The 22,081-nt window shown below is 43.3% G+C and overlaps 1 protein-coding gene across 2 annotated transcripts in view; it reads right to left on the reverse strand.

Moving 5' to 3' along the window:
- LOC118774370 (roundabout homolog 2-like) overlaps positions 1 to 22,081 on the reverse strand; it is a 109,402-nt gene that overhangs the window by 84,365 nt on the left and 2,956 nt on the right. The window lies entirely within an intron of this gene.

Genomic DNA, 22,081 nt, shown 5'->3' on the forward strand with positions numbered 1-22,081 from the left:
GATGTCTGTGCTAAACGAACCTTGTCATTACCACAAACTGCCGAATATTCCAAGTTACTGTCAGCACAGTAATGATGATATCAACATGGTACTCATCAACAGGACAGGTCGGGTTCCTGTACAGTCATAAACATTAACTATATATTATACGTTTTTCTGTCATCCTAATACAGGACATTGTGTAAGGGTTGCTAATGGCTAATGAGACACAGTGTGCTCAGGCTGACAGTGCTGTGCTGCCACTGTGCCGAACCCCACAGAGCTGTCCAAGGTGCTGACCAGGGCTGCAAGGGGAGCTCATTCCACACCAAAGGCTCTACAGAGGATATTAAATTCGTGCCTTTTAATAAGGACATCATACATGCACAGCAACGCTAGGGATCATTTTCATAAAGACTTGTTCGGGTTTAAATGATCTTGGCTTGGCTTTAATTGTATCATAAATCACCTAACACATGCAGGAAATTGCTTTTGGAAGTCTGCTTTCTGCACCACACTGTACATGAGCTAACACGTGCTTGTCTTTGGAGCTGAACCAGCACGTGTGACCCCCAACCTTCCAAACAATCAACAGAAATACTGTATTTTGGATATTCTTTGCAGGAACATCACCAAGTAAGACGTTGCACCTGTTGACAGTGCTCCTGTCTAGCGCTGGGGCGGTGCACCACCGTGTCCGAACAACAGATGAGCGCTCTAGCGCACATGCCCATTCACTCTCTGCGCACTGCAAGGTCATTAGAGTGGCGATGATTACAAATGCAAAGCCAGACTTCTTCCCAAGCACTTAGCCTAATGCATCACGAGATCCCTGATCCACGAGAGGTGTCAGAGACTCCACGCTCCCTTTCAGTCCCCTCATTACCCATTCCCTCTGCGAGCGCGGGCTTTGACACAATCCGTCATTATTAGTTAAGCAAATACGTTTCCTAATTCCGACAAACTGTATTTCCACGCGCGTGACGAGAGGATTAGGGTCCCTCGACTGAAAAAAACATTCTCGCCGGGAAAAAAAAAATCCCCGCAATTCCAGCAAGGATTATGTTCTGAAAAATCACAGTCACAAGAAGTGTGCGCCGTGAGAAATTAACTTTTCAAAGTACATATTTTTGACAACAAAAAACTGGAAACATTAACAGCTGCAACCGTGCAAATGCTAGCAAGTATCATTTATGATTTAAGCTCCCCTTCTCTGTAAGGGAGGGACAGTGACAGTAAGACCTTAAAGTGCAGCAGAGAAAGATTAAGGTGACTTGGACCGAACTTTACATCAACCCTATCTTCCTTTGAAGAGGAAATGTTGCTCACATCTTGCCCTCTTCCCAGGTCAGTTACAAGTCAGTTTTGCAGAAGCCTCACCAGCCGGTAACTTTTTCCTGCTTGATGCCTGAAGGTTAGCGGAGCTATAGGTAGCTTTGGCACATGGATGAGATGCCTCCTGGGAAAACTAGGTTTCTGGTGGGGGAGGTGATAGTGGGCCAATAGGGCCAATAACTAAGAAGAGTGGGTGATGGAGAACCCTTTTACATCCATGTAATTAAGCAGCAGGATTCTGTAAAGGAATAGAAATCACAAAGCTGGGGTTCATTGGTTAAATCAGCTTGGACTTTTCTGCAGCTGATCACAATTATTACATTACATTATTGGCATTTAGCAGATGCTCTTATCCAGACCGACTTACATCAATTACAATTTTTTTTTTCTTTAACAATGTTATCCATTTATACGGCTGGATATTTACTGAGGCAATTGTGGGTCAAGTACCCACAATTGCCCCAGGGGCAGCAATGCAGCAGTGCCCCAGGGGGAATCGAAACACATGGTTAAGGAGTCCTGCTCCTTAACCATGATGCTACACTGCTGCTTCATTCAACTATGAATGGTGATTTCATTTTAGATCTTTAATTCACTCATTCATTTGTTCATGGCCCTGATCCTGGCTGTGAAGCCGATACTGGGATCCACCTGCGGTCTGACATGGGGCCAGTTCTTTCCACTGAGAGAGCTCAGACCACAAGACATCCACTAATAGTGAAAAGAGTGTATAGTACAGTACTCCTCCCTCTCTCTCCTCCCCCGCATGTGCTACATGCACTAAGAAAAAGGAAAAGACTCATCCTCTCCCATTGTAACCACTCAGTTACCAGCTACTAAGGTACATCAGAATAATACATCCAGATGCCTGATGCCACAGTCCACCTCATTGCTAACAAGAAAGGTATGTGACACAGCTGAACTGATACAGTGGAACATAAAACTGCTAGCTTTGCAGTGAGCCATTCATTGTTTAGTGGACCAGATCCAGTAGAAGACAATGTTGTATATTGTATTTCACCCACCTTCAGAAAGCTTCAGATTAAAGATACTATTTTTTTTCACAGTAGTGCTGTTCTGTTAAGAATAAACGAACCCCTTAGGAAAACGCACACAATGAACATGTCCCTGTGAGACGAACACATATTTCCCCACAGGCTATTCACAACAATGGGAGGGGAGAGGTGGTAAGTGGGTGAAATTCCACACCATGTGGAAAATTAAGAGCAACAGAAATCATCTCAAATGTAATCATTATTTATTTCCTGCACGTTACACATTTACTCAGCAGATGTTCACATCCAGGGCTTCCACGTCATCCATTTATACAGCTGTACATTTTCTGTAGCGATTAATTTATGTACCTTGCTGGAGGATACAATAGCAGCACCCCATCCAGAACTGCAAATTCTCTGGGTCCATTTCCCTAATCTCAGTGCTACACTGCAGGCGTAGGGTGACTGACGGCAGTGACAGCAGTGAAGAGAAGAAGAGTGTATATGTCAGCAGTGAATCTAGATTAATCTTCCCCTTTCCTGTCATGCATCTGCCTGCAGATGTTCCAGTGATTCCTAATAAATGCGTGTCAAATATCGGCGGCGGGGGGTGGGATTCGGCCCCAGACAACGAGACAGAGAGAGAGAGATCCCGGTACGCTGTGAGCTAAAATCAGAGAGGGAGAGAAAGAGGGACACAGAGATGGAGGGAGAGAAAGAGGGGAGCAGACAGAGAAAGAACAGAGGAAAAGGAGAGCGCAAAGGGGAACCATAGAGTGTGAAAGGGAGAGGGAAGAATGGAGAGGGAGACAGACACCGAGAGTGAAAGACGGACAGAGGGAAATGAAAGACAGAGAGTGAGAGAATGAAAGAGGGAGAGAGAGGAACAGAGAACATGAGGGGAAGTGAGTGAGAGGGAGTGTAGAAGGAAGTGCCATAGTGAAACAGGGAGGAATAGAAAAAGAGAATGGGGTAGAGAGGAAGAACATGGAAAAAGAAAGAAAAAAACGCGAGAAACGGAAAGAAGAAGCAAATTCAAGGTAGAGAGAAAGATATGATCAGGGGTGATCATGACCGTCGCAAAGAGGGCTGTGTGTTTGTCTCTCTGAAGGGCTTCCTGTCCACTCCTTTGGCATTAACTGGACCCTGTTTCACAGCTTCACAACCTGTAGTCACTGCACAGAGCAATACTTGAACTCTCACAAAATGGGGTGAGGGACATTAATAATGAAACAGAGAAATGCTGTCCCCTTCACAATAGATTCTTGCTGTCATTACCAACACTGGTCCGAATCCCTTAGTGAGTGTGGAATGATGCTTGACTGAGTTTCTCCCATCCCACTTAATTCACCTCCTCGTGTCTCATTTGCAAATTGAAACACTTCAGAGTGGCTGTCTTCAGATAGGCTCCTTTCAGGCGCTTCTGAATCCTGTGCCAGTTGACTTCAAACACGGGGGTTCTTTCTTGGTTTCCCTTTCATTACATGTTTCTGTGCTCCAGGCTGCCATGAAGAGACAGTGACAATAATAACAGAGAAAGTAAAACAGTGGAAAAAAATAGATTGAGGGGGTGAGAGGCAGCAGAGCCAGAGCAAGAGAGGAGAGAGAGAGAAAGTAGTGGAGGGAAGAAAAGAAAAAGGGACAGCAAGTGGAAGGGAAGAGGGAGGAGGTGGGAGAGAAAAGACAGAAAGAGAAAGGAAAAAAGGAGAAAGAGAAATAAGACAAGCAAAAGAAGTGAGAGATCATGTGAATGGGAAGGTCTGCACACATGTGCCCCGTGATTCCAGGACTGACGAGCATGCAACCGTCTCTCAGGAACGTCATCTGTCACTAGCCTGTATATGTCAGTGGCTGGAGGGCCTTCAATGTCCCATCTAAAAGCCTGTTCAAGTCAAAGCTCATAATGACTCCACATATGTGTACACTCACAAACTGATACGCACAACACTAATCAGGATTCACAGGTCCCTCTTCGAGTGGAGCTAAGTGCCTTCTGTTTATTCTTTACCCACTAAATCGGTCCTAGATCAGCAAGAACTTGTTTCGTCACGGTGTGAAAGTACTTCAACCTACAAGCTACCATGGTTAGATCATAGGTAAGGCTGTGTTCAAAATCAAGCACTCCCTGATTCAACTTCAGCTAAACAGCAGGAAGTCAGCACGAGTAATTCATTGCAGACTATGTTTGAACAGGCCTCAATAGACTCAATAAACTCTCCACTGATTAGACCACTTTGGCAGGTACTTAAGGGTTGGCTTGGGTGAAGGTTTTAGAAACTGAGAAGTATAATTCTATTTTACTGTGCTATAGTTAAAAGAGGAAACACACACCCACATAGGGGGAAGAATGTGAGTAATTTTATTCCTTTCAGCATAATGGAAAGTAAACCTGTCCCTTCACATTCACTTAAATCACTGTCATATCTTACATTAATTATGCGCTTGCCTTTATCTTTCCATTCAACCTTGTCATCCATCACAGACAACCTGAATGACACTGAACACCCCCTCCCCACACACATTTCTCTCCCTGTGCCACCCTCTAACCCCCTCTCCCTCCCTGTCCTACTATCCAAGTAGGACTCTCACAGCAATACCCAAACCCTCTTATAACTAATCGACCCTGCACTAATCAACTCATCCTATGTCTATCTGGGCAGAAACATGACCTCTTAAAGCAGAGATTCAATCATTTTAAACCATGTTTGAAATAATAAAAAGGGGTATCAAAAAGTCATTGACACTGTTTTAAAGTCAAATGAAGGTGCTTCTTTTTTACAGTGTTGATCATATTCATAAAAATGGTGCAATTCAAGCACACACTATTGAGCTTATGGTCCCTGGCTTTTAGCCTTGGAGTTTCTTGGGGTTGTACTAGGATGGCATCTGTATTATGCTGGCCCAGGCACATGGAGCAGAGCTTACACAAAGTATGATTAGGCAGCAATTCCTCTATTGTTGGGTATTCTGGCAAACCCATTCTTCAGATCCTGCTCAGCATATCGGGATATTGGGAACTTGTTAAATATGAAAAATACACTATTGCTGGAGCAGAGAATGAATAGCATTTAACTAATATGAAACCAAACTAATTACTAAGGCAGCTTTTTACAAATAAGTGATGCATCAGAGGATGGCAGGCAAGAAATTATCTGCCAAATGCGAAGGGGCTCTTTAAGAAATATAACCTTATAGAGGATTTAACATTTAAAATTGGAGACTGTTGAAGGCTTAAGACACACAGAATGAATTCACATTGGACTTGAGGAATGCAGTGAACTAGTTTATGTGAAGAGGTGTTATTTTGGAAGAGGCAACATACGCCAGTGCACAGCTTGGCTGCCGTTGTGAACACAGGACAGAAATCACATCCTCTCCCAGTAAGAAAAAAGCATCAGGCAGAGAGTAGACGTGAATAAATTCTCTCTCAACTGACACCTGCCTGTTTTTACACTCATTGCTGAATGCTGAGCTCCTAGACACACTGCACACTTTTCTGTAATTAAGGTTTGTTTGTGTGTGTGTGTGTGTGTGTGTGTGTGTGTGTGTGCAGTGACTCCTTTTCTCATTTAAAAAGCAAGTCAGGACGGATACACTAATTGCATTCGGTGTGTTCTAGTCCCATATGACTTCATCACACTTTTGCTCCTGAATTAATAATGGCAGTTGTAATTTTAAAAAGAGAGAACTTGTTCTACAGAGGGGAAGTGCTCACGAGCTGGTGTCAGGGAGTTTAATGTGTCTCCTCACAGAGGATGGCAGCAGATAAAGAAATCAGTGCAGTGCCATTTCAAAGCATTTAAAGTAACACTGACATGGAAAAGTCTAACAATTATCAAGTTAGATTTCCTAATGAGAATTGGCCTGCTATAATCAGTTTTAGAGATTTTAAAGAGTGAGGAGTTTAGAGACTTCAGCTGAGCTTTCACATAGATGATAATATTGAATTATTGTGTATGATTAGCTTTTTTCATTTTGATTATGCCTTTTGGCTTGAAATGTAGGTGTGTCACCACTGTTTTACTAGATATGAAAACAACCATAAACACAGACAGCAATCAACTATACTCCTCTGCTTCCCATTTATGTGTTAGTGCTGGCTGTCCCTAAAATAACTTTAAGGTTAGTATACACGTTTTTTAACAAGCAAGAATACTGCAAGTGAATCTGACACACTATAAAACTGGGTAATTGTGGAATTGGTGGAGTCGGGACTGGCACCCCCCCCCCCCCCCCCCCCCACCTCCCTTGATTTAGGGCATAGTGCTATGTATCACCACCTCAGAGATTAGCAACAATGTAAAAGCCATGAGATCCTGCCCGCTAGTCAGTGATTCTGGCCTCAGGGTGCTACATATAACATAACCTACACAACTGCTTGCACTTTGCTTCATATTGCTGATCTTTTTGTAGTATGTAAGAAAGTCATAGATATGATGTCTGAAATATACTGAGTGGTGTGTGGTTTGTCTCTTCGGACTGGGCAAGATGTGTGTACTCTAGCCATTTACAGCTCTCTCACACATGAAGTACCACATTAACTGCTATTACTGTTCTGTCTTTCTTTCTTTCTGTGAGCTCTGGGAATTAAATCTCACACTGGCTTCCTTCAAGATGAACCTCAGTTTCTATCGCAGATTATAGAAACAAAGGGAAATGTGGAATACATTAAAATCATGACAGCTCTAATCTCCTTTCTGTGTCATCATGTTACAGCGCGCTGCCATCGTTCAAAAGCATGGCAAAGGAAAAAGACAGCATGCAAAATGCCCCCAGTGCCAATGACAGAAACGTCTCTCGCATCTAACATTCCTGAGATTGTGTTCCTTTTGATCCCTCATCCCTGTACAATCAAAGTTCCATCATGTGTCTTCTGAAAGATGAGTCCACAGCAAGCCTTCCACCTGACAGGCTAAAACTATGCTAAAGGCACATCAATCATGTGACCACATCAGACATTATCAGACTTAAGCAGAAAGGCTCACTTCCCGAACATGTATCTTTGATCTTTGGTCTGGACTTACAGTTCCCCAGTAACGCAGTGGCGCTCCGTCCTGATCATCTCCAAACACAGATCACAACGCAGACGTCACAAGAGAGAAGTCACAATTTACCCAAATAACCACATAAATCATGTAAACATTGCCCAACTGCTTTGTAATGACATATTTGTGCAATAAAATAAAAGAGATGACCATCATTATTAGTATAATTACTATTACCTTGCTTAATTATAGTCATTAAAACAAACCTTATCTGCTGAAATTTGCATATGTTGCAGTAACTCAGGTAAAAAGATGTTTATTACCTGGATTCAAATCTACAATTCTCATCTAGTGTTTTAGCTTCTATAACACACCACCCTCTGGAAAATATAAAGTTTGGGCTATGGTAAGTGCATGCTCATTATGATTATTACATACAACTCTTGTTACACATTAGGCAGTCATTAGTAACACAGATATTACTGTTACCCAGATGTAACCGCCTACAAAGTGCGATGGAACAAAGTATCTGTATGTTCACTAAGATAAGAAATCCTTGAAAGGGATGAAAGGCACAATATAAACTTTCACTCATTAACTTACTCAAAAGCACACTTAGTAACTCATAGAGTTTCATGTATACGCTGAAGCTAAAAGTATTTAATCCATTCCAAACACAAATAGAGTTGAGCTTCCTCTATAACTTTCTAGGATTTCCACATGCAGGGAGTCTTTGTGGTAGAGGGGTTGAATGATGTGAAAGATAAGTAAATCTATAATTAGGCTACATTTAAATTATAAAAAAAAAACCTTGGGGAATAGGGACGTTATCTTGGTGGATACAAAAATGAATTAATGTATGTCACTTGCAGGCAATTAAAACTAATGTGTGATAAGATGCATGGATGTTGATGAATACACAAAAGGACATGTTGGTCTTGACACGTTCTCATTCTTGGTTGTCTGGTACATGGTAACATGATTTCACAGTCGATTTGTTTCCAGTAATCAACAAATCAGAGCATATTTCTTCAGTCATTGGTAATTATTTTACATTTTAAAATAGCACATCTTTGTTGATTAAATACATTAGAAAATATCACAGTACACAACATAACTCACAGCAGTGAACATTTTTAGGTCAACATTTGAAGGAAAAGCTATATGGTACATTTATAATATGAGATTAGAGTATGAGGAGTAAAAGCTTTTGCAGAACATGGATAGAGAGTATAACTTAGGCAGGAGTGATGCATGTTTGCACACACATTCACACACATTATGGTGTCATTAAAGTGAAGTCAGGATGGTGAACTGCCAGACTAGTTCTGTCTCCTCCACCTGTGCCAGACTACACTCTACGCTGCTGATAAAGACACAGAACACATGACCTGAGACCACTCACAGAAAGAGCAGATTTAATACATCTGATGGATCCAACACTCTATGTTCTGAGATGTTCTATGTTCACAAAACTCAGAGTGTACCAAAAAAACATTCAGCCCACAAAATGGTGAGTAAAAACCAGTTTTGCTCATCTTCCAGCCTGGACCTGACAGCATTAACGGCCCACACTTCACACAACACTGTATTTCTGTAAAGCTGTGTTTCTGCTTGCATTACAAAATGTGGGAGTGGTACCCAGAGGGAGTGCTTAGTTACATCCGTGGCAGGAAATCCAGCTCTAATCTCTCAAAACTGGGACACTAGTGATCACTGCCACTAGAAGCAGAACATTCAAAGACATATCACAACTCCTCGGGAATAATGGATGTTAAAATTTAGTTATTCTTTTAGTCCCATACAGAATATCATGATGAGGTCTGCCAACAAAATCAATACAGGCTAAATAAAACAAAGGTAGAGTTGGACATGCCACTTTTGACCTGACAAGATATGTCAAAACCAACTCTCCTCTGGTGCAGGGAGGCACACAGTGAAATTATGTCTTCCCAGAAAATTCCTCTCTGGATTAATGTCTCTCAAAGGGGAGAGAGATACACAGACAGCAGGAGAGAGAAGGAGAAAAAGAAAAGGAGAGAAGGAAGAAAAGGGGTATGGAGCAAGAGAAACAGAAGAGAAGGAACAGGGGAGAGTAAAGAAGAGATGTTGTGTTGTGGAGTGGTCCCCCAGCCACTCACTCCACAAAGAATAATTTTTCATGTCATTTAATTGCAAGAGCTTCTTGGTATGTTATATCCTGGAGCATCGAATTAGACTGCAGTGAGACAAAAATAGCTTTAAACAGGAGATAAGCACAAGTTTTTCTGCCCTTCTAATCACACACTCTGCCCCATCATATAACAGGCATATCACCCTTATGAAGAAATGTCTTTCAGAAACAAAAAATTCTGTAAAAATATGTAATGTGTATATCATTAATTAAGGTGAAAGTAATTGATATATTTTAAAAACAATACATTTTAATTTTTATGCAACCTTGCTTTTGGGAATCGTCAATTCTATACTAGTCTCATCTCACTGCAGCCACCATTTGTGCAGTAGCACTGAAATGAGACAAATGTACTCCTCCAGTACCCTTACATGCAGCCAACAGCTATTTTTTGCTCTACAGGTCACACAGCACACTACAGTGGAGTGGGCAATTATTGGAGGATATGTGACGCTCCGCTAATATCATCCAAGCAACTTGCCCACACCTGATGAATCTCAGGGTTCCGAACAGTGGTAATACAAGTAACCCCTGGCTGACCTACTCACCACTATCCCCAGCAGAACATAGCCAAGTTGTTGGATTCAGGCCATTGTCAGCAGTGACATACCCAGCTATAGGGCTAAGCCTGTGCTCAAAGAAAACAGCTTGCTGACTGAGGCAAGTTGGACCCCTGTAATGTTAAATTTTTTGTAGCACTTTAAATTAGAGCAAATATTACTTATGACTCTGGTATTGACAGATTTTCCATCAAGGAGAGACTATATGAGACTATAACAGCTGTTACCTGTATAAGCTACATTATTTGTTAAAGAGGGGCTATTTGATACTAGTATTTCTTAAGGAGAGACTGTATGAGATGTTGAAAACAGATGGTTTTGCACAACATATATAGATGCATCTAGACAGAAACACACACCACAAGCTTGCCTCCACATTATGAATTTTATATATATCTTATTTACTACCCATGACACATTCAATAAATGCATGAACCCTCAATGTTGAAAATCGGCACTTCAACATTACCCTCTCAGGAAACCTATTTCCAAGAAGCAATTATTGTCCAAGCATTAAATTGTCTGTCTTGACATTACTTCAGAAAAACACAACAAATGTGATGGGCTAGCATTAAAGGAAGCAGTCTCCCTGCACTTCAACAGTTTCATCTGAGGTGCTAACTCAATATGCACAGTGCTCATTAACCAGCTGAATGCAGCCTTTACAATAGGGGCTTACAGTAGATGGGAGCCCATTTGTATGAAGTAATATAGATGTGATTATATTCACAGAAGCGAAGCGCTCTAAAGTAGAAAGGGTAAGTGGAAGTATTGCAGCTCAGATGCCTTGGAAGGCCTCACCTATAACATCTCCTCCTGTTTGGAATGCACCCAGTGGGAGGTTTGAGGGAGTTTAAGCCATGGATGTGTACCTTATGTGAGAGTAGTTCACTTCACACTGTGAGTTTAAGAGTGTGTTTTCCAGAAACCTCTCTTTTGAAGGCAGATGTGTTGTGGACAGTGAATGGGCCACGTTACTCAGTGGTAGCTCCTCCCCTGGATATGTGATACTTCTCTGTAGTGCTGACGCAATGAAAAGTCACATTCATGACAGCAGCAGAACCCAGAAAACACTGGAATTCATAAGTATCCCTGCTGGTAGATTTCCTTCAGTTTCATTGCAGGGGGAGTCAGGATAAGGGTCACACAGGAACCAGGTCCCAGACCTGACTGCACTGACAGCAGGAGAGAGAAGGAAGCTGCATTCTGCTGGCTGCTGGCATCTGCAAATGTGTGTCACCCTTATAAATGTATAAATTGCTTCCCCATTCTGAAAGGCTTAAAAAATCCATGACTGCATGGGTCTCTGACTGAGGCAAGGGAGGGGGAGCAGTGGTATCAGGAGTACAGCTGGCTATTGCAATTTTGCATTACTCTTACATAAATTTGATACAGCAGCTCTTTTTTAAACAGGGATTTCTCAAAAAAAAGTATATCTCCAGACTGACATGGAAAGAGGATTCAGCTCTGCCAGCTCTGCCGTGTCAGGTATTTCCATTGATCGCTGTCACTGTTACTGACTTTCATGCCCCTAATCTAGTCATGGCATTCTGCTGGATTCCATCAGTCCTGCAATGTGAGCATATTAGGCACTCTACATAGTCAACACAGATAGGCTGCTCGTTGCATACTGCATACTGCCTGGGGCAGGGGCTGCGTGGAGTCCAAAAGGGTTACGCATGAATCAAAATTCATCTCTAAACGTTGTACAGAGCCAGCACAGCAGCTCTCCACACAGCCCAGGAAGCTGGTGAACTCTTCTAGAGAAATAAATGCCCCTATGCCAGAAAAAAGAAGAGAGAGGTTTTGTAAACAGTGCATGTCTGATCACAATTTTTTGACAGAAAGCAAAACCCATGGAAAGAAAAACCAAAAGAATAATAAAACTGTATTGTCATATCTATGATACCTCAGTGTATGTACATTTTGAAAGACCCACCCAGCTTAAATTTCCTGGTGTGGGTGTAGAGCAGTATCTTTTGTTGATCAATGGAGCAACACAAAGGCAGAGAGGCTGTAGCTTGTGAGGAACTATACATAAATGGCATTGTGATGTCAGAAAGCATTCCATGAACATGTGTCTACATTACGTATGTGGTGGTCTGAGTCTATCTTCTTCTCTATTCCCTTTTCCTCTGATCTCTCTATCCTGTCTTTCCTCTCACTCTCCCTTGTTTCTGTCTCTCTTCATCTCTCTCTCTGTCTAACGGCCTGAGAAATGCTCCCTTGGGTTTTAGTCTGCTATCACATCCCTGCAATGCCTGGCAAGGCAATGCCTGGGAACTGCAGGTTTAGAAATGAGGGGTTATCCTCTGGATTTCTGCTAATGTCTCCTGTAAAAAATACACATTCCTTTAACATTACTTGCTATAATTCTATTCAAAATAGTTGTTTTTTTGATGATCGGACCTGATCCCTTTCTTAACCTTGCTGACCACTCAAAGGGTAATATTGGACTTCACCAGCTGGCACTAAAAGACATTTGTCGTGTGTATGCGTACACATGTGGCTGTGCCTGTTTGTGTGTGTATGTGTGACTGTCCTATCTGGACTTTGAATACATTTCTACCCACTGATTCCAAGTGCAGAATTCTCAGCACAAGCAACAGAGTCAGAGGATGAGCCCTGATGATCTGTGGTATCGACAGAACATTTTATCCCGAGACAGACTCCCTCTCCTTTGCCTTTACATATTAATGACATGGGGAGATCGAGGGAAGGAACATCTGAAAGGACAACTCCTGATGTTCATAAACCAAACTTCTAGACCTAGTACAGTCAGCATCGCCTGTGGGTTTATGCCTTTTTTTAATTCTTTGTCCCTTTTTTACACGGTTTCCTGCATTTTGCAGTTTTGAATAATTGAAAGTGTTGATTTCCAGATTATGAAAAATTGATGGTGAGAGGGATGCATATCTAAACAGTGTAACTGTGGGTTTTCCTCAGCGGGCCACCCTGAGTGCTCTCTGTATGAGGATAATAGGAGCAGACAGGCCTGCCTCCCATCGGGGCAGAGTGACAGTCTCGGGGGCTGGGGGTCCGACGGCTGCGTCATACGCATCATACGCGTCTTACGCGTCACACACACTTAGTCACACCCAGACACCCTGCCTCAGGGCACATCTGACTTTAAGACAAGCTCTGCAGAACAAGTCAATAAAGCCTTTATGGCACTAATTGATGTTTTATGAGCATTTTTAAGTTATGTATTGACACCGAGTGATATCTACTGTAGGGCATGAGCTGAAAGACATCAATAATTGTTAGTAAGGTTTTATCAGTGTATTTATTAATGGGACCCTAGTAGGTGTTAACAAAGCATTGTTGTCAGTATTCCATCCCAATTACTTGATGATGAACTGTAAATTTCAGCTTCCTACCCCCACCACCACCAGCAGCACAACCTTCATCCACATAATGATGCAACTGATGATTTACCAGTTGTTTTAGTGACGTATCAGTCACTTCAAATTACACAGAATGTGACAAGATTCCATAAAATTCACTCGCTTCCACCAGAATGCCTGACACAAGCAATTACACATTTTATTGCCCATTGTTTTTGTTTCCATGACAATCTTTTCATGATGAATCTCTCTCACCCTCTGTCTCTTTCTCTCTCTCCCTCACCTTTTCCTTCTCCCTCTCTCTCTCTCTCCCTCTCCTTCTCCTCGTGCCCATCTCTCTCTCGCTCGCTCAAGATTAACTCCCCCAGAGATTCATTATTTTAAATACCAGATATCACAGTTTCCCAGACAGGAGAATAAAGCCAAGTGAGCCCATCGCCCAAAATGAAATAACATTTGCCGGTGTGTCATTAAGAGTAACATTAAGACTGTAAATGTTAACCAGCGGATTATCTTGCCCTCGTACTTTATGTGTAGACTCGTTCTGTGAAGTAGAATGATACTTCAGCCTGTTCCTCAAACAATTATCTCTTTAATTTGGGCAGAACTGCATTATCTTTACTTTATTTGACCTCAATGACCCCCATTAGAGCGCAGAGTAATTTACATAAACTTTTTTTCACGTCTGCTATGGATTCAGATTAACCTGGCTTGCCTCCGCCACTGCAACATTCTGTCTTTGAACTGTATATTCAGCAGTCAATCTTACTGGTACCAGAATGGCTGAGGCTTAAGGTTACTCTGTGCATCTGCTAATAATCAGCAATGGAATATTCCAGAGCAGGGCAGGAAGGGGGAACACTGAGAGCTGCTGCCAGGGAGACCAGGCAACCAAATACAGGCTGTGATATGGATGGAGGGTTTAGGGTTGAGGCCCACAATAACCAAGAGACATGGTCAGTGTGTGTTGGGGCTTGATGGTAGGGGAGGGGCGGCATGTGCCGGAAATGCATGTTAGGGACCCCACATCCCCAGAACATTGCCTCCAGCTTCCTTCTACCGTGGTCTCTAACAGCCTGAGGGGAGCCTGCCGCTGCTCCCCAGTGACGACCACACACACAGCACACATTCTGTTCTGTTCTCTCCCTGCAGTTCTGCTTCCCCCTGTCATAAATATGCACATTTCACTGCTCAATTATTCATCAGTGAATCCCTGTTCCCACAGCACTGTGTCACATTCGTGGTTGTTTTTTTTTTTTTTGTGAGCGTTTTACTGTCAGTGGTATTTTAGGGAGATAAAATATGCTGTGTACAAGTCCCTCGTTCCCCTCAATCCCTCGTTCCCCTCAATCCTTTGATACCCTCTGCAATTCATGTGAGGTGGAGAGAGACAAGAAGTTTCAAACAACTGCGTTGCCACAAACACCTGTGTGTGGGCACGGGCGCACATAAGCGCATATAAATACAGTGGAGGCGGCACCCCAAACTCCCTCTGGCAGACTCTATTTGCACACACTGAAACCCGACACATCTCACCTCTTTTCCCTATATCCGTCTTTCATCCTGTTCTGTTTACTCTGTGCCGCCAAGCAGGGAGTTTTCGGCCCCGTTTACACCTGGTATTAACATGCGTCTTTGGTGATCCGATCACAAGTGGACAGCGCAGTGAATTTTCCACTTTAGGTGACCCTCTGTCCTCTCTCTAACTGCTCAAAGCACAACCAGTATTCACAAGCACAGTCATGTCCACCTGATCAGGTGGTGATCAGGAGGAGGGAGTACAGTAAGCCTTACACAGTAAAGCCTTAACTAGAGCACAGTGTAGTGGCCTGTAAGCATCATTTAAACTTTACAAAATAGACACAGCTTTTTCACTGAGTGTGAATATCTTGACTCCATGCAACAAAAGAACATTTACATTTATATTTGGAAAATGCTCTTTTCCAGAGCGACTCACAAAGTACAATCAGTAGGGTTAGGCACACAGCCATAACCTTTGCAGTGTTACATCTTCCCAAACAGACTCCCTCCGGCCAACACCAGCCCCTCCGCCCCATCCCATGTGGTTGTTGACAGGTGGGGACTTTCACACTATAGTGACTGGCGTTTTATTCAGCACAGCATGCCTTGATCATCTGCAGACACCGTCTGCAGAACCAACCCCCCCCACACCACCCCCCACCGTCGGCTGTAATACAACGGTCATTCCTCCAATCCGTCCATCCTTCCTTTATCAAACCTTCTCCATTAAAATGCCACACAGGTGGCCGTTACCCACGCTCACCCTTCGCCGCGCAGAGATTAGGCCCTCATTAATGAGACCTTTTGTTTATCGCCGCAGCATGAAAAAAAAGGTTCCAGGTTGTCCCAGGAAACTTGGACTCTTTTCAAAAAAGCGTCTGTTGGGTTAATTGCGGCACAAATGAATGAGGGCGCCTGCCAGCCAAATAAATAACAACAACGAACGAAGCCATTACGGTCTTTGATCTGTTTCGCCCGCGGATGGCGGCCGTTCGCACGACATACGGGGCAGCAGCAGAAGCCCCCGGCCCATTAAAGTGGCAGATCTGCAGCACGGGCGGTCCTCCTGGGGTCTCGAACTGAGAACTGGACGAGACGCATAAGCATTTCCTCGCCGCGCCGCTGGGGGACTCGATTTGCTGATGCGGGAGCAGCGAGCGAGGCAGGGTCAGAGGCCCCCTGATCCTGAGAGAATTTAAAGCTAAGCTAAGCGTAGCAGCCTTGTTCTTTTCTGCCGCACTGAAAAGGGTGTAAATCGAGTGGAGGCCAGCACATTGCGTCAAGGCCAGGTGCTTGAGTGCACTTTCCAACACACCACCCCAGTGAGAGATGCCGCTTCTCCTCTGCCCTTTATAATGGAAAGGCGTCTTGTGTAAGTCGTCTGAGTCCACCCTCAATAATTCCCATTGACTACAGAAGAGTGACTGGTTATGCATTTTATGCAATGAGAAATGCAACCAGATATGAAAAATGCTTCAGCACCCATGAACAATACTACTGTAGTCACATTAGAGTCCAGAGCCCCGCTCTATTTGTCCTGATCCATCAAGAGGAGATCCAGTGAGAATGAAGCCTCGGAGTGTCTTCCATCGTTCCTTCCCTTCTTCCCCTTTTTCATGCTGTCCTCTTTCCTCTGGTACTGGTGTGTCACATTTAGGTATTTCATTGAAATGATACTGGATTCCAACTCAGACTATAAAGACGTGTGAAATAAGACTCGTTCTCGCAAAACCTCAATTAGGTTTTTTTTGTTGGATGTTTCCTCAAGGATTGCATGTCTTGGAAGGATTTCATGTTTTAATAGACTAATTTGTATAAGAAGATTAGGCCACAGTACCCTACATTTCTGTTTTGGCAACGCAGGCTTGGAGCATGCGAAACTGAAAGGAGTCTTCCTTTTCCACAGAAATGTGATGACTGAATCCTGTCTGTGCCCCAGGGCCTGGCAGTCTGCCTGCTCTGACAGCTCCCTTGATGCCCTGGTGCTGATCTACAGTTCAGTCTCAGATCTGACTCCATGGATTATAAAGAGTGAAACAGAGTTGGGGTGAATTCCATTTCAATTCAGTAAATTCAAGGAATCAACTGAAATGCAATTCGAGAATTGAAATTTTTTCAAAATCAAGATTTTTCAATTTAGGAGCTGAATCACCTGAACTGACTGTATCGAAATGGAATTGACATTAAATGTAGAGTGAACAGATTGCCCCATGTCTGATTTTCTCTTTAAAGATACAGTCAGACTACAGAGGAGCAGCGGGCCTCATGAATGATGAAACATAGTGAAACCAGAAGCCTCTCCTACATATGAAATTTGGTATGGCAAAAAACAAACATAAATCACCAAAATGCTGTCGGGGGGAAATGTGTCATATACATACTTTGAACTAGTTTGTTTAGAAAAGCTCTTATGACAGGCACTGTCTATGTTCTTATGGTCCCAGTCTCTTGTTTCACTCGAGCACCCCATTGCCTCTGATCTCTTGAAATGATACAGTGGTGCAGTAAAGTGTGGTTTGATTCTGCCTGCCCCCACACTGACACGGTTTAAGGGCAGTTCCTTTATATGCCAGACTGAGGAGGCCTTGGCCTCAGTCGATGGTTCCTCGCTGCCTGGAAGTCAGCGGGGAGCGGCTGACATTTATAAACCACACCAGCTCCGCACTATGGACCATCCACAGGCAGCGGGCCCCCACTCTGCCCCCAAGCTCAGCAACACCAGCAGCTCACAGCCAGGTACAGTGCAGTTGCCCAGACCTGACAGATGAACCTTATCCCATCCAGTTTAAGACAGCGCAACGACATACTCTTTCTTTTCACAGCTAATTGTGTTCTCACAGCAAACATTCAGGAGTGCACTATCCCCACTTGTCCTTTCACAGTGAACATGGTACAATGCACCACACTTTCATTACTTTAGATATGGGGCTGCCAAAGTTTTGGTGAGGGAAGGCCCATTTCCAGAGACTGTATGGATGGTGGGCCTCAGAACACTTTCTACATAAAACAGACTTGAGTTTACTTAGGCACAACTTCAGCTACAGAAGCCTTTAAATCTAATTTTGCCTTAAGTGTATGCTAAATACTGTATTTGCTCCAAACAGCTGTCAGTGGCACTCCAGACCTTTTATTACAAAAAATGGTAATGAAATGAAAGAGGTGTGACACACAGAGAGGTGCAGGGACAGGGTAGCAGATGAAGGGTGTCATACACCCTGATTCCTGATATTGAAGGTGCTGTAAAGGGGAAGAGCCATCGGGACTCAGCATGTGTGGGGTGACAGGTAAGTAATCCACAGGCCTGACGGGACCCATCATTCACACACACTAATCCAGGGAAGCGAATGTGCAGTAATCACCACACCGCCCACACCAAAAAAAAATATATAACTACCCTGTATCTTCCCATCTGCCCATCATCCAAAGCTGCTGTGATGCCTTGATCCGTAAACATAAAAACCCCTACAAGAAAACAAATGTCTTCTTCGCCTGCCTCTGAAGTACGTTTGAAATTCTCTCTTCAAGCGAATATTTTTTTGGCTCAGCAGTAGCTGAGACGGAACTGGGTAATAAGACATCGATCAAAATGAGTGAAAAAACAGAACATTAAAGTGTCACCAGATCCGATGCCGCCCTTGCTGGCTGACAGTGAACTAGAACAGGCTCTCTCTGTCAGTCCCACATTTCTCCCAAGGGCTAAGAAACTGCTCTTTTATGCGCAATATGAAAATATCTTCTACATCACACACATGCTAATGGTGTGCCACAAACTTGCCTTTCACAAAGACCCACATACATTCCAGCACAGGGTTGTTTATCAGAGCATGATGTGTCTCACAGGCATCGGCAAGTAAAGGAAAACTAGTAAGTAAAAGCAAATAATACTCAGCGTCGACAGAGAAGGTGATTATTATGCTAATGATGCAACATCATTCAGCATCAAGTTGGCATCCAGGGGATGGCCGTTTTAATATTGTTATGGTGGTGCACGACAATACACATTAGTGATCAACAAGCTTCAATAAATTCTTCCTCTAAAACAAAGTGAAAATGTACAGTTTTCACATCTCCATTCCTAATGGATCACTTTGCAGATCAATGTTGGCTTTGTAACAGCTTATGCAACATCTTAAATTAGAATAATGTGACAGAGAATATACTGAAAGGCAATATTTTAGTCAGTTCAGTGGGATGCCCAGCCTGGGCTGCATGGTGAGACTTTCACAGCAAAGCACATTTAGTTAACAGGCACATCCACTGGAGCAGATTTCTGGTCTTGGAGCTGGCCAACCGATCAAACGAGGCATGCTGAGAGATAACAGGGCATTTGCCAAGATGTGCTATTCTTATCAATAGGCTTTGTGTACAATTCCCGAAGCACCAGCCATTCAGAGATAGACAGATATTAACCAAGCCAAGCAAACCGCACATGATGAATTGGATGACACATAAATGGTAAATGGTCTTTTTCAAAGTCAGAAAGGTGCAGTGGGCCTCGGGCCAAGATAAATGTGACCTCACAATGCAATATGACACAGGAAGCCCGTCTCCATGGAAGCGATGCAGTGAAGGTGATCAGAGTCACATTCAGGTGTTTATCAGAGATGCACCTCTGTAAAATGTAATCCAGTAAGCATCCAGCATCAGGTCATTCCATTGAAATCAACATGTCCTCTGGCTCTCAGCCTTTCTTACTTGTTGGTCCTGTCAAGTCCACCGCTGAGACCAATATTTGCAAGCATTGTTTTTCATAGTTTCATGATTTCAACGTGCTTTCCTACTCTCCCAGTGTACTTCCTAACTCCTTTCCCCAGCAGAACTTTTTTATTGCATTATTTATTTACCTACCAGATGTTCTTATGCAAGGAACTTGCCACAGCTGGTGTTTTACACATGCATTTATATGGCTGGATAATTCCTGGAGCAATCCATGTTAAATGCCTTGCTCAATGGTATAGCACTGCCCTTCCTGTGAACCTTCAACCTTCTGACTTCTCCTAGAATGCCAGATTGGTTCCAGAAATATCTGAAAATCACTAGAAAGTAGCATTCTATAATAGACAGGCACCATATAACAACTGTTGGTAGTTTTAAGGTGCTTTGTGAATGGCATGATCTGACTGCCAACCTTAAATCAATTCAATACTTTGCCATATTTAAAAACCTCTTATTACATTGTTAGATGCCCTGTGTTTTTGCTACAGAATGGGAATATTGAAATATACTCGAGTATAATCTGTTGCATAAGACTGATTTTATTCTTTGTATGCCTCCTCTGTCACTCACTGGATCCCCTTGGAAAAGAGATGATACACGTCAAGAGGTTTATCTTGTATACCAAATTTATAAATAAAATATGTTTGAGCTTGTAGCTCATTCAGTTCTATGCCCTTATTCTCCCACCCTACCCTGGCCCACACCCATTGAAGGAAATGTTGAATCTTGTTCTGCCTCAGCTCTCAGAAACACCAGGGGGGGGACAGGAACGGATGGAATACTAATCCACTTCAATGGCAGCACATCCTGCTTCAAGACATGTGGCACGCACCTCATTCAGCGGAACGCAATCTTTCACTGTGAGAGGTTATTACCACGCGGAAAGCCCATCTCTCCCAGCATTATTTCATAGTATTGTGACGGTGCTGCGGGGAAAGTTGTAAAACAGCTGAATTTCTTCACATTCATTCAAAACACCCTGCTGAGAGCTTTTTGCTGAGAAATGTTCATTCAAAATAGAAAAACATTCTTTGTGAGTGCTTGATACTGGTCTCCTTTCCATTGTGTAATAATGCTTTGCCTGCCTGTCACAACAGTTCTTACTAGAACTGATGCCCAGTTCTAAACGGATGGAGAGTTGTGAGACCATGAACTCCTGTGCAGAATGCACTGTATGATTCTCTGATTCCCAGCCCACGCACTCAGTCAAGGAAAGCAAGTGACTTTTCCCTTCCCCTGAGAAGCAGTGCTTAGTGTATTCTCAGCCCTGGTACCTCCCCTCCTGAGACTGGCAAAGCTGAGTGTATTCCTGGAGCTGGAATCTTTCTCCCCCCATTACTCTCCCCTTTTGAGGGTGACAGGGCTGGGTATATTCCCAGCGCTGGTATCTCTCTCCCTCCAAGGTCCCTTCAGCAGGTCAGAGAGAAAGAGTCAGAAGGATATCGCTCCCTTTGCACTGTTTTAATCAGCTCTGGAGCTTTGTGATCTCTGCCTTCTTCTTCATAATGCACTGCAGTTTGTGGCTCGAGGAAGCAGGGTAATAACCTCCTTCAGATTCATTCCACTGTCTCCGGGTCCTCGGCAATTTACACCCTCTCTACTCCCTTTCAGCTTGCCACGGGGGGAGGACCAGGAAGAGCAGCCATTTCCTTCAGGCTCTCCATAATGGGGCTTTGGGAGAGGCTGTGATGCTCAGGCGAGCTCTCGAAGGCGGACCTGGCAGGCAGAGCAAGGGGCCCTAAATTAGAGCGCCACTGGGCAGGGGTGCAGCCTCATCATGCCAGCATTATCTGAGTGGGGCCTACTTCTCCAGCTTTCACAACTGTCAGCTGTGTCCACTCATTGCCTGGCCTGTCCCCATGCCCCTTACGGATACTCCATCACCATGCCAACAACACACACATTTATCACTTGTTGGATCCCTTGGTTGCAGACTTTTAATTGGGTGAAGTGACAATGCCCTGTCACTTTTCAAGTTTATTTTTAACTGTTAATTTAGTATGAGCATTTCCATTGTGATCTACAGACAGTTTTAATAGTATTACAAAAACTAGAGCTCCAGAGATTGGAGCAAGTAGGGAAAAAATAGTAGGGTACCATCTCACTTTCCAATGTACAGCCCTGAGGGCCAAAGGCAAGTGCTCTCACTTCTATTCAAAGATTTGTTCGATACTTTTCAGGTGAGTGAATTGTCTATCAAGTCTCACTAGGGGTGCATATTACCTGCTTGGTGCAACTGCAAAGTAGCAATACATTTGCATGTTCACATAACTAAATATACAGTAAGTGAAGCCACCATTATTGCATTTGTGATTCAAACCTGATATCTAAACATTCACCTTCTTCCTGTGGAGCCTCCCCACTCAATCTTACACTTTCAAATTTACGTTAGGGGGCACCAGGAGATTGAGGATGTTATCCCATGCTGGTAATGAGATCATAACCTCATAATGGGTAATAAACATTCCCA

Source organism: Megalops cyprinoides, chromosome 3 (assembly GCF_013368585.1).
Source record: "Megalops cyprinoides isolate fMegCyp1 chromosome 3, fMegCyp1.pri, whole genome shotgun sequence".
Lineage (NCBI taxonomy): Eukaryota > Metazoa > Chordata > Actinopteri > Elopiformes > Megalopidae > Megalops > Megalops cyprinoides.